Raw genomic sequence first — 14,188 nt, forward strand, 5'->3', positions numbered from 1 at the left:
AAATATCTCTTCGTTTATAGTAAGTATTATACGATAGGAGGAGATTTGGGACTATTACTCTGTATGGGATAACAAACTCTCTATTTTCAAATCAAGACTATGCAAGGATAAGTTGTTTCATGGTATTATATATAATCCTCTTAATGTTTTTTGGTATGAATTGTTCATATATTGGTTGGATATTAGCTTACTGTAATTTTAGAGATAATTTTTGGATTAGGAGTTGTGGGTTGTTAATTATTGTTTGATCTTTTCATTTTGGTGAAGAAGGTAGTTGTGAATGGTACTGTATCAATATTTCCATTTAGTTGTGTGGAACCCCATTTGTTGGATGCCCTGTAGTTCGGGCTCTTATTCTTACATGGAATTTCATAGACACTGTTTGGAAGCTTATTCATCTAATATCTGTAGATGACAGATGGCCATTTGTTGATTAAATCTATACACTTGTGATTTGGTCTGTTCTCTATTTTTTTGTTTATGTCTCATGTTTGGATTTCAGCTTATTTTTGAGCTTATAGGCTGTTTACTGTTGGTCCTTCAATTAGGGTTCTTTTAACTTTTTGGGCTTGAGATAGATATATGTATTAAGCTTGGAGTTTAGTTAATTTGTGATTGGATATATGGGAATTTGTTCAATTATCCTTCAAACATTCTTATTGTATAAGATAGCTCGAGATTAGTGGTATTTTGTTTATTCAGCGATTAATCTTAATTTCCAATAGATGAAAAGATTAAATAGAAAAGCTAGCATTTCTAGATGTCTGGATGGATTGCAGTTACACTAGTTTGCAAGTTTGAGACTGCTATTTGTATTTTTGACTGCTCCTAATTAGATAAGTTTAGTTTGCCTTCTATTGTTGTATTTAAGAGGCTTGAGCCTTTGTTGGGTTTTTCTGGATAGGAATGGTTATCATTTGTCTCTTAGTCTTGGTAGAGTATTAGCCGATATTTGATTTAATTATCTTGGTCATAATGATGTTAAGGGTATGATATGAAGATCAGTTAATTTGATTAATTATCTAACATTATTTGGCAAGGTGCTAAGCCGATTATGTTTTTGGAAGATTTTCAGTCGTGGATTTTAGTAATTTTATAATGATCATTTGGTACTAACATGCTTGATTGTGTAGATTATAGATAGGCTGGAGCAGATTGGGAAGATGTCGGTAGATGGCATAGGTTTCCTTCTGAAGTGCCATCATTGATCACGCCATATATTTGTTCCATTTAGCAATATTTTAATGTAGCTTTCTAGGGCATTGCCCTAATTTTGTAATATCAAATATGATTATAAATTACAGGTTTTTGACTGGGCTAGGACATTGCACTAATTCTATAAATCTATTGGATGGTAAATTCATTTTCTTCTCCGTTCTTTCCCGTTTGAATCGAAGTTGCTATGGTAATTTTTATTTTATATTAATAAAATAATCAAGACCTTGGCCATTTATTGATTTTTTTTTTAAAAAAAAATCAATTAATTTAATTTTAGTTTGATATTCAATGTTGAATAATATAATTAGTATATATATATAATAAAAATTAAAGATTAAGAAAAAGATAATATAAAAATATAAAATTTTAAAATCAAATATATTTAAAAAATATATATATATAATAAATATTATAAATTTTATCTTTAAAATAAATTTACATAATGATATTATTGATTATCTTGTTGGGTGCAAAGCTTTGATGCTCTATAAGTATGATCAAGATTGTACTTACTTCAACAAGTTTTAACTCTTAAACAAATCATAGAATTTTGATTACAATAATTTTTGTCATAGAATAAATATATGCAACCTATCAATAAAAAAAATGCATATCTCAAATATCATGATTCGGTATTTTAGAATTATAAGATACTTATCCCTGAATTTAAAATAAAAAATATTATTCAAAATCATTTAACTTTCTATTTTAAAAACCCATGCCTTACATGTATAATCGCTTATCTTTGTTCCTAATTTTTTATTCTTTTAAACTTTGTTTGAACAATATTAATATTTATACGAAGAAAACTTACCGCTTTGCCCTAAAAAACATGATTTTCATTCCTTGAAATAAGTGTGAGTGATTTTGTAAATTATTTAATTAAAAAACTTATGTGTCAAACGTAACATCCAGATAGCATTTACCTACAGATAGCATTTTTATTTCAGAAAGTATGATTTATCCTCCCAAAATTGGTAAATTGGTCGGGAGCTAATGAGAATTCAAAAATTACAAAGATGAAAATAAATTTAATTTAATACTTTGCTTAAAAATCTTAGATTTGAACAAGCTTTTAGGGTGAAAATATTAATAGGGGTCTATCACAACATTAATTCCCTGCCTTATATATAAGGCAAGGACTAAAAAGTGACATTGGTAACCTTGATTGTGACTTCAATTAATTTCAAAAGTGATTGATTAGTTCAGATTATGATGTAAATTAGGGGTTAAAATAAGTAGAAGATAAGTCTACTTTTTGTGGAACTTTTAGGTTTTAGTCAATTTGATGAAAAGGACTCTTCAAAAATCGGTCCGTTTAGAAAGGGTGACATTTACAAGAGTGCCCCATTCTTTGAATGTATTTTTTTTGAGGTGGGGCAAACTTATTTATTTATGCTAGTTTTGTTTCTAATAAATTTTTTTGTATATTATGATGTAAATTAGGGGTTAAAATAAGTATAAGATAAGTCTACTTTTTGTGGGACTTTTAGGTTTAAGTCAATTTGGTGAAAAGGACTTTTCAAAAATGGTCCGTTTAGAAAGGGTTACATTTACAAGAGTGCCCCATTCTTTGAAGGTATTTATTTTTAGGTGGGACAAACTTATTTATTTATGCTAGTTTTGTTTCTATTAAAAAAAAATTGTATGTTAAATATTTTTATTTTTAATGTATGAATATAAAAAAAAAGAGTTTTTTTATTTTGTTTAGTTTTTATATATTTCTTTTATAGAATTCTTAGAAATTAGATTTTTCCATATATTTAGATTTTTCAATATATTTATATATTAGAAATGTAGATATTTGTTTTGAAATATATTTATTATAGATAAGTAAAAAAAAAGAATTATAATGTTTTTAATTTTTCTCATACAATATTACAAGAAAAATGTTAAAGAACTAATTTATCATGTATATAAATGTAATTTATTTTACTTTCTTTTTATGAAAAATGTAAAAATTGCATATATATATATATACATACAATTAATTTTTTTTAGAAAAATCAACATCACAATACAAACCTTAAACTAAAAACTTGGAATCATTACCCTAAATCAATAATTTATAATTGAAACCCTTAATAAACAAGGGCCCTAGTCTTATAGGGACACATTATGCACTAAATCTGAATGAATGGATGCTTGATGTGGCTTACTTTTGAGGTACCCTTAACTCCTCCGTATAAAAAATATGAAAACTATAATATATGATGTCTATATCAATGGGAAATTAATCGATGTTCTTGAAGCATGCCCCAGTTTTGAAGAAGTATCCAGCTCAAAAATCATTCAAAACAATGATATTGCTCTTAGGGGCTATCAAGAGTACTGCAATTGCCTTGATTTTTGGGACTGATGCCTCTCCATGGAAGCTGACTTGGGATATGGAGCTTATAAGCATTATATATTTGGTCAATATCTCAAACAAAAGTTTGAGTTTTTTTTACGATGTTCCGTGGTGCTGTGTCCTTAATAACGGATGTTTGTGAGACTTGGGGATATGAAAGTCATTTTTAAAAGCACGACTACTTCTGCTACCCCTATAATCATAATTACTTCTTAAGTTCATGAAAACTAAAATTTATGTTCACCTCAATTTGTACATTAGCACAATTTTCCATTTTTGCTTTCTTCTCATCCCCAAATTTAAACCCTTGATCCCATCCCAGAACCCATCCACACATACCTTATCAAGAATGCCATAGCACTATGAAATATTTTTTTAACATTATACTATGTATTGGCTAAGTAAATAAAAATTAAGATGGAACAATAGAAAATAAATTAAATTTGAGACTAATTTCCAAGCACCGGTGTCAAGGTAGTGGGTGCTCTATTCAGCAATTTTTTCATTATGCAAGTCTATTGTATCCATGAAAAGGGTTTTGTCTTTCCAGTAGTGTTCAACCCATTAGTAGCAATATTGGTTACAATTTTGGAGCGGTTATTATTCCATGTGGAAAGGTATTTAGAATTTTTAGAATGTTTTTCTAATGAAAAAGTGCTTCTAATTTTATTGATTAAAATATATACATATATAATTTTTGCTTCTGGATTTGATTGTGTTTGCTTTTTTAACATCAATGTTTCAAATCACGCTTTATTATCCATCATCAAGATGAGAGAATGCAAGAATGGAATAGTATTTAGTCACACTTTGTGACTATATACATATAGTCACAAAAAGAAGGTAGGGGGACACAAAGACACAAGATGGAGGTGGAATGAAGTGGTGGCTCGATTTTCCCCATTCATTAACTGAGTCTGAGTGGAATGACCTTACAAACTGACCACTCATCATCCATTTTAACTTTCTCCTCCTCAACTTTATCTTCATTAAATCCTTTTAAATTTCAACTTTAAATTTCTCCTCCTCAACTTTATCTTCATTAAATCTTTTTTTAGTTTCAACCTTTCCGATTAAGAGAAGCATCCTTCTTACTGAATCTCTTTCTAGCCAAAACTTTAGAACCAATGTGAATTTTATATTCATAACTCTAAGCATTATATTGTGTATGATGGTATTCTACTATTTCATAACAACTGATATGATTGACCTTTAATTGCTATGCAGTCTGGTAGGAATGAAGAAATATCCTTTCCAAGTTGAAAATGCCAAATATCAATGATTTGAGTTGATCTTGTTGTAGAAGTGTTTCAATCATTGTTTTGTCACTGATGTCAAACCTACTACATGATGGTAAGACAATTTCTTATATGTTTCAAGCACTATCACTTAGTTGATCGATGAGGAGGATTTGATCAACAAGATGTAACAAAAGTACCTAGAGGAAAGGTTGAGTTATGATTATGTATTTAAGTGCAAGAATTAGTTAAGACAGTGATAACATAATGTATTGATGATCTACTTGAGGTTACAAAATGATTGTCTACACTTAGAAAGTTCAAAAAAAAAAGAATGAACAAAGTTCATTTGCTAAGCTTGACCAAGTTGATAGAAGGTACTAAGCAAGGTTAGTGCAAGTTGAGCAAAAAGTTAGTTGGAGCCGAGTGAAAGCAATTTCTAGTAGATGCCAAACAAGTTAGTAGATGCCAAGTGAGTTTTAGTTGATATCAAGCACCAATAAATCTTGTTGATGCTAAGTGATTTTATAGTAGATGCTGAGTAACATAGTATGTGTCGAGCATCAATAAATTGATAATGTCAAACTGTTGCATTATGAAAAAGATCAAAGATTTTCCAATTAAAAGCTGACAAGTTTGTTTTCTTGGAACTTATGAATCAGGAGGAAGATAATATTGATGAGCTGGAGACATATAATTTTGTGTAAACCATTTTGGAGGTGAATTCAAATCGATTTTAGGAGAAGTTTCTAGAGAAGACAAGATATGGGGTAGATACATTGTATCCTACCTAATCCATTGAAAACCCTAATTTTTTGTAATGGATAATGAGTAGGAAAAAAGTTCTAATTTCCTATATGTAGGGATGGTCATGAAGAAAAGAGGTTAGAGAGTTTTGGATACGAAAAATCTAACAAGAAGAAGGAAGAGGGTTTGCTTCATCAAGTGACCCAAGAGACAAAGTATGCAATGGAAAACTAAGCAATAAGGCTTAATAATGATGAATTCTTGAAGGGTGAACAAGTTATCAGAGCTACAAAGATTGGAAGCCAAGAAGAGTTGAGGACTGAATAGAGATCTATAACATGCAAGTAAGGTTGTAAGTTGTATCAAATCAAAGCTCTATTGTTACTTTCTAACAATTGTATCAGCATAAGGTAAATCCTTTGAAGAAAGGTTGACATAACAATCATTGAAAAATCCTTTAATAGGGTGGCATTCCAAGTGAATGGCCTAAAGTCCTCTAATAAGGCTCTCTTTTAATAAGGTAATTGAAATCCCTTAACTGAGTCACATTTAATAGTGTGTGTTGTAACCTTTAATAGGGTTGGCCTTTAACAGGGCATCACTTTAGAAGAGTGAAAAAGGAGTAGCATGTTATTGGTGGTTTTTTCCAAATTGGGTTTTCACATTAAATCATTGTGTCAAATGTGCTGATGGATATGTTGTATTTAATGTTTTACATTTCTACATGTCGATTTAATAGTAGCATATCAGTTTTGGTTAACACACAATGAATGCATGTATGGTTAAGAATGTTTTATGGGTTCATTGAATTGTAAAATGTTTTATTTGTACATCTAGACCTTGAATAAATGATTCACCCCCCCTTCTCAGTTATTCTAAAAATATTTTTCAACAATTGGTATTAGAGCCTAGTTGCTTAAGAGGATTAGTTTTAAGGAACTAAAAGCATAACGATCAAGATGTCAAAAAGAGAGGTACCCAAGCTCAATAGAGATAATTTTCCCTCATGGCAAGGTTTGACGAAGCTACACCTTGGAGGACTTGAAGACTATGCACAATCTTGCATTTCAGTAGAACATGTTGATCTAGCAAGAACCCTAACTACTGATGATTTGAAGAAAAAGAAAGAACACAATCAAGTGATGTTGGAGATTGCCTCTGCCCTCAGCTATGCTAAATTTGATGATATTAAAGGCCTTAAGAATGCAAAATAGAGGTGGGATTCCCTAGACACCATCTATTGAGGAGACAAAAATGTTCAAAGAGCCAAGTTAGAGAGTCTTAGAGGTAAGTTTGATGACATGAGAATGGAAGAAGGTGAAAATATTGCTCAATATGTTTCTAGAATAGAAGAAGTTAGTGCAATAAAAGGTGCTATTGGTAAAATAGATAATGATACTCTGCTAAGTAAATCTTGAGAACATTGTTTCCTATATATTCTATTAGAGTGTTTGTAATTCAAGAGTAAAGATGTATTCCAGGAAATGATCTAACCCTTGAAGATCTTTTAGGTAGACTCAGTGCTTTTGAGTTATCTAATTTTGACAACTACAAACCAGAGAGTATTGAATAAGCTTTCAAAGAAAAATTGTTACTGAAGGATTCTGAGAAGGTAAAGCCAAAGAAGAAGAAGAGAAAAATAAAGTATGCATCCAGTGACAGCAATACAGATGAGGAAGACATTGAACAATTGGAAGCATTGCTAGCAAGAAGATTTCATAGAGGAAAAGGTAAATTCAAAGGTAAGATACCTATCATTTATTTTAATTACAATGGAGTTGGTCATATTGTAGCAAGATGTACATAGAAGAAGAACTTCAGAGAAGGGAACAAGCATAAAAATAGAAGAGAAGATGATGGAAGAGACTATAGAGCTAAAGGCAAGAAGTCATGCTACATTGCTGGGGAACATGACTTTGATGAAAATGATGATGGAGTGGTATATGTTGCAATGAATGATGAATTAGATGAGCATGAGGCAACTGCACTTATGACTTGTGTGAACAAGAATGACAAATAGATCATTCACAATGGATGCTCACATCACATGACTAGACACAAGTAAGTTCATTACCTTAACCTGTTATGATGGAAATAGTGTAAGATTTGGCAATGATGAACCATGTTTGATAATTTAATGTGACAATGCTTATTATGTTGAAGAATTGAATTATAACTTGTTAAGTGTGTCACAATTGAATAATTTGGGGTGCAAAGTTGAGTTTGAGAACAAATCAGCCAAGATATATGATACAAATTGAAATCTGATTGGAAAAGGTGATCAAACTAGGAGTAATCTATTCTATTTGGATATAGAAGATGCTACTTATATTATTACAAAATTTGATGATGTATGGATTTGGCAGAAGAGATTATGTCATGTTAACTTTGATAATCTAATTAGTATTAGTAACATGAAAAGAGTTAGAGGTTTGCCTAAGTTGGAGAAAGCAAGAAACATAATGTGCAAACAATGTCAACTAGGGAAGATGACAAAGTAAAGCTTATACCTCTAAGAAAATGCTTGAAATTGTTCATACTGACTTGTGTGGATCTATTGAAGTGAAAAGCTACAAAGGAGATAGGTATATAATGTTCTTTGTTGATGATTACTCTAGAATGATGACAGTCATGTTTCTAAAAAAAAATTAGGTACTTTTCAAATGTTTAAAAGGTACTTGGCAAGAGTGGAAAAAGAAACAAGTAAGAGTTTGAAATGCTTGAGATCAGACAGAGGAGGTGAATTCACTTCACATGAATTTGAGATGTTCTGCAATAATAGAGGAATCAAGAGACAAACATCTACACCTAAGACACCTCCACAAAATGGAACTGCTGAAAGAAGAAATAGGTCTATAATGGACTGTGCTAGAATACTCATGATGGAGAAATTTTTTTCTCTAAGATACTGGAGAGAAGCTGTAAGTACTGTTGTATACACCTTGAACCATGTGCAAGTAAATCAAGGTACTCACTCAATACCTTTTGAACTATGGTATAGTCATCCACCTAATTTGAAATATTTTAAGGTATTTGGAAGCAAATTCTATATTCTTAAAGATGTTAGGAGTGCAAAGTTTGATGCAAAGAGCAAAGAAGGTATATTCCTTGGTTACTCCACAAGAAGTAAAGCTTACAAGTGTTTAAATACTAACACTAAAATTTTTTTGGAAAGTACAAATGTGAATTTTGATGAGTTTACAGAAGCACATGAAGCTGAACCTACAAAAGAACCAGAAGATTATGAGTCATTCGTATACTACTATGAAGGAATGCCTACTGAAGAAGATGCTACAAATCATGCAGCAAACTAGTAGCAACTCTCAACAACTACCGAGTCACATCCTGTGAATGTTGAGCTGCATTTAGATGCCGAGTTGCAGAATGAGGAGAATGCACAATCTAACTCTGAGATTATACTGAAGTTGAGAGACAAAATGTAGTCACAAGAACTAAGCCTAGACTATCCAAATATAAAAAAAGACAACATCCTATAGATCAAATCATTGGAGACAAAGATGCAAGGCCAATGACAAGAAATAGGTTAAGAAGTGAATCGTGTTTATTAAGAATGAAAGAACCTAAGATAGTGAGAGATGCATTGGAAGATAATGACTAGTACAAGGCTATGGAAGAATAAATTCAACAGATAGAAGTGAATAAAACTCGGAGTCTAGTTCCTAGACTAGAAGACAAGAATGTGATTGGCACAACATGAGTATTCAAAAACAAGCTAGATGAGGATGGTGAAGTGACAAGAAAAAAAGCAACTACTCATAAAGTTTACAAAGTTTATCAAATGGATGTTAAGTCTGCATTTCTAAATGACATATTAGAAAAAGGAGATCTAGATAGAACAACGAGAAGGTTTTGTTGATAAAAATAACAAGAACGTAGTATGTAGATTGCACAAAACCCTATATGGATTGAAACAAGCACTGAGAGCATGGTATGAGAGACTTCATACTTATCTTGTTGAAATTGGATTTGAAAGGACAAATGATAACATCAATTTGTACATGAAGATAAATAAAGAAAAATGTATACTATTATCTAAAATATTTGTTGATGACATAATATTTGGAGGACAAGATGCTTTGTGTAAAAAATTTGCAAATTAGATGAAGCAAGAGTTTGAAATATCAATGTTTCGTGAGATCAAATTTTTTGTGGGATTACAAGTCTATCAAATGAAATATGGTGTATATTTTACTTAGTCAAAATATGTCAAGGAGATATTGAAGACATTTGGATTTGAGGATTCAAAATTAGTAAGTACACCTATGGTAACAACACTCAAGCCATCAAAGAATGCTGATTCAGCTAAGGTCAATCAAATATTATACAGATCCATGATTGGAAAATTATAATATGTAGTACATAGTAGACTTGATATTGCATTAGTTGTGGGGATAGTTGCTAGATTCTCTGCTAACCCTAGAGAGAATCACTTAATGGTTGTGAAAAGAATAATGAGATACTTAAAAGGAATAGAAGAGTATGGGTTATATTGTAAGAAGAATGAAAAGTTTGAATTGAAAGCCTACACTGATGTTGATTGGGCTTGAAATATTGATGACAGAAAGAGTGCCAGTCGAGGAGCATTCTTCTTAGGTAGAAGATTTGTTATATGGAAAAGAAAGAAGTAGAGTTGTACTTCCCAATATATTACTAAAGTAAAGTATGTTGTTACTACTATTAATTGCACAAACATTATATGGATCAAATAGTTACTTAAGGGAATGAAGGAAGAAGTCACAGAACCAGTGACACTTTGTTGTGATAATACAAGTGCTATAAATATATCAAACAATCTTGTAATGCATACAAAGACAAAGAGCATTGCAATAAAGTATGATTATGTAACGAAGTTGGTTCAAGACAAAGAGGTGAAGATGGAATATATTAACAAAAAGGAGAAAATTGCTAATATGTTCACCGAAGCATTACCTAAGGATGCTTATGAGTATCTGAGAGGTAAACTAGAGGTGATACCCCTATCAAAGGTGATGTAAAAGACAAAGGGAGTACTCTACATCAAACAAGCTGACATTCATTTCATACAAATTGATGCAGTGGACCTTACTTTAGGAACTACCTAAAGTAATCACAGAGCTAGAATTCCAAATCAATCACAAGCAAGGTGACAAAGGGAGAAAATTGAAGAGCCTACAAAAGCCTATGTCTACATATATCAAGATGTCGAGCATTGAGTATATGTCTTTGGCATTGTTGTCAAAGAGGGAGAAAGTACATTAAATTGATCAAGGGAGAATCAGTAAATTGATCAAAGGAAATGATCAATGAAGAAAGTACATTACTGATAAGTTTGGTAAGAAAGAAAGAGGAAGAAAGCATAAAACAATTAGAAAAGAAGGAACTTAGAGGGAGTTTTATTTTGTAACCTGATCAGAAGAGGGAGTTACAAATAGAGGGAGAATTTTTTTTTATTCACAAACTTTCTTTTTGGTATTGCCTTACTATTTTAATCTATTTAGTTTATCATTTGTTTGAATGGTTGATCAATTTGGTTTTTCATTAATGCCAAAGAGGGAGATTGTTGATATATGATTGAAAATATCATTTGAGTAGAAAAATTGTTGTAGAAGTGTTTCAGGAATTATTTTGTCACTGACGTCAAACCTGCTACATGTTGGTAAGACAATTGCTTATATGTTTCAAGCACTATCACTTAGTTGATTGATGAGTAGGATTTGATCAACAAGATGTAACAAAAGTACCTAGAGGAAAGGTTGAGTTATGATTATGTATTGAAGTGCAAGAATTAGTTTTATATTAATGATCTACTTAAGGTTACAAAATGATTGGCTACACTTAGAAAGTTTAGAACAATAAGGTTGAACAAAGTTTATTTGCTAAGCTTGACCAAGTTGATAGAAGGTGCTGAGCAAAGTTAGTGCAAGCCAAGCAAAAAGTTAGTTGGAGTTGAGTGAAAGCAATTTCCAGTGGATGCTGAGAAAGTTAGTAGATGCCAAGTAATTTTCAGTTGATATCAAGCACCAATAAAATCTAGTTGATGCTGAGCGATTTTACAGTAGATGTCGAGTAACACAGTATGTGCCAAGCATCAGTAAATTGATAATGTCGAGTTGCTACATTATCAAAAAGATCAAAGATTCACCAATTAAAAGCTAACAAGTTTATTTTCTTGGAACTTATGAATCAAGAGGAAGATAAGATTGATGTGCTGTAGACACAAAATCTTATGTGAATCATTTTGGAGGTGAATTCAAATAGATTTCAGGAGAAGTTTCTAGAGAAGACAAGATATGGGGTAGATACATTGTATCCTACCTAATCCATCGAAAACCCTAATTTTTTGTGATGGATAATGAGTAGGAAAAGAGTTCTAATTTCCTATATATAGGAATGTGTGGTCATGAAGCAAAGAGGTTAGACAGTTTTGGATGTGAAAAATTTGATAAGGAGAAGGAAGAGAGTTTACTTCATCAAGTGACCCAAGAGAAGAAGTCTGCAATGGCGAACTAAGAAAGAAGGCTAAATGAGGATGAATTCTTGAAGGGTGAACAAGTTGTCAAAGCTACAAAGATTATAATCCAAGAAGAGTTAAGGACTAAATAGAGATCTATAATCTGCAAGTAAGGTTGTAAGTTATATCAAATCAAAGCTCTACTGTTACTTTCTAACAATTGTATCAGCATAGGGTAAATCCTTTAGATAAAGGTTGACTTAACAATCATTGGAAAATCCTTTAATAGGGTGGCATTCCAAATGAATGGCCTAAACTCCCCTAACAAGGCTCACTTTTAATACGGTGATTAAAATCCCTTAATTGGGTCACATTTAATAGTGTGTTGTAACCTTTAACAAGGTTGGTCTTTAATAGGGCATCACTTCAAAAGAGTGAAAAATGAGTAGCATGTTACTGGTGATTTTTTCCAAATTGGGTTTCCACATTAAATCATTGTGTCAAATGTGTTGATGGATATGTTGTGTTTAATGTTTTACATTTGTGCATGTTGATTTAACAGTAACATATTAGTTTAGGTTAACACAGAATGAATGCATGCATGGTTAAGAGTGTTTTATGGGTTCACTAAATTGTGAAAAGTTTTATTTGTACATCTAGACCTTGAATAACTGATGCACTCCCCCTCTTAGTTATTCCAAAATGATTTTCCAACAAATGTTTGTTCAAAGATCAACTAGTCAAAAAAAGTTATAACTTAGCTTTATCATTCTTTAGCTCTATTCTCTATCTTATGGCCAAGAAAAAACCTTTCTATGCTAAGTGTGTGGATTTTTTAAGGGTTAAACATAATTTTTATAACTGTTTACCAATTCAAATATTTTTATTTAAAATTGAGAAGGAAATATTGGCAGGTATACTCATTATATGAAAGTTGTAGGCCAAATATTTGATATTTAAGAATAGAGGCTTCTTACAAAAGACTACAAATTAACACATATATGATTTTTTAAAATATTTTTAGACTTAAAATAATGTTCAATTTTAGACATATGTGAATGCTTTTTTTTCATTTTTTTAATCTTAATTTAATATTCAAATATGAGGAAGCCAAATGTAGAGCATTTTTTTTAAATTCTGTCGACTTCATAGATTGAACATTTTTTATCCCTTTAACTATGTGTTTTTTCTACAAGTTATAGAAATAATATATCACTTCTTGTTAAACTGCTAATTTACCCAAGATTGTTGGCATTTGTTCTTAATAAGTTTGATTTTCATATGTTATTACCTAACTCTCTTTGAGATTTATTCTAGGCATGGCCAATCTTATATTCTGAATCAATGTTTTCATGTTTTTGGAAGTGTATCCCTACATCTGTAGTATGGGCAATTTGGTGGAAAATAAATAGGAGAATTTTTAGACAGACATTGTCTCTAATTACTCAATTTCTAGAAGGATTAGAGAGATCCATTGTTGAGCTTGTTAATGCTTCAGTAAGTAAATATAAGGTAAATGTGTTTTTTCTCCTTGGGATAGTTATGTCATTCATCAGTGGAAGGGTTTTTTTTTTTTCTTTATCTTCCTACTTCATTGTGTCCATCCAAGATTCTTCTTATCCAAGCACAAACCAAGTGGATTCATCCAAGTAAGGGTTATTTCAAACTCAATTTTGATGGGGCTGCTAGAGGAAATCTAGGAAATTTTGGCTAAGGCATAGTCATTAGAGACTTTAAAGGCCATGTGATTGCAGTAAAAACATCTTCTCTCCCTCTATGTACTAATAACAAAGCTAAGGCATTGGCCTTGCTTTTTGGTTTGGAACTTGTAAAATCACTATCTATATCTATGTGACATGTTGAAGGGGTTTCATCCAATATTATTAATTTGTGTATTATACATGATGTATATAATTTGTCTATATAGTATATTTTGGATCAAGTATGGTCTCTTCTTAATTCATTCTCTAAATGTTACATCATGCATACTTATAGAGAAGGCAGTCTTTTAGTTGATTGTCTAGCTAATTTGGGTATTGATGGAGATTATATTACCCCTTTAGTTTCCCCTCTTAACCTCCTTGATTTCCCTAACTTGGTTAATATTATAACAAAAGAATATGTTTAGAATAATGTTGAGCCTTTCTCATATTTTATTTGATAGTAAATCACCACTTCTCTGTG

The sequence above is a fragment of the Cupressus sempervirens genome, chromosome 9 (genome assembly GCF_028749045.1).
Source record: "Cupressus sempervirens isolate cs-2001-9-10 chromosome 9, ASM2874904v1, whole genome shotgun sequence".
NCBI classification, from domain to species: Eukaryota; Viridiplantae; Streptophyta; class Pinopsida; order Cupressales; family Cupressaceae; genus Cupressus; species Cupressus sempervirens.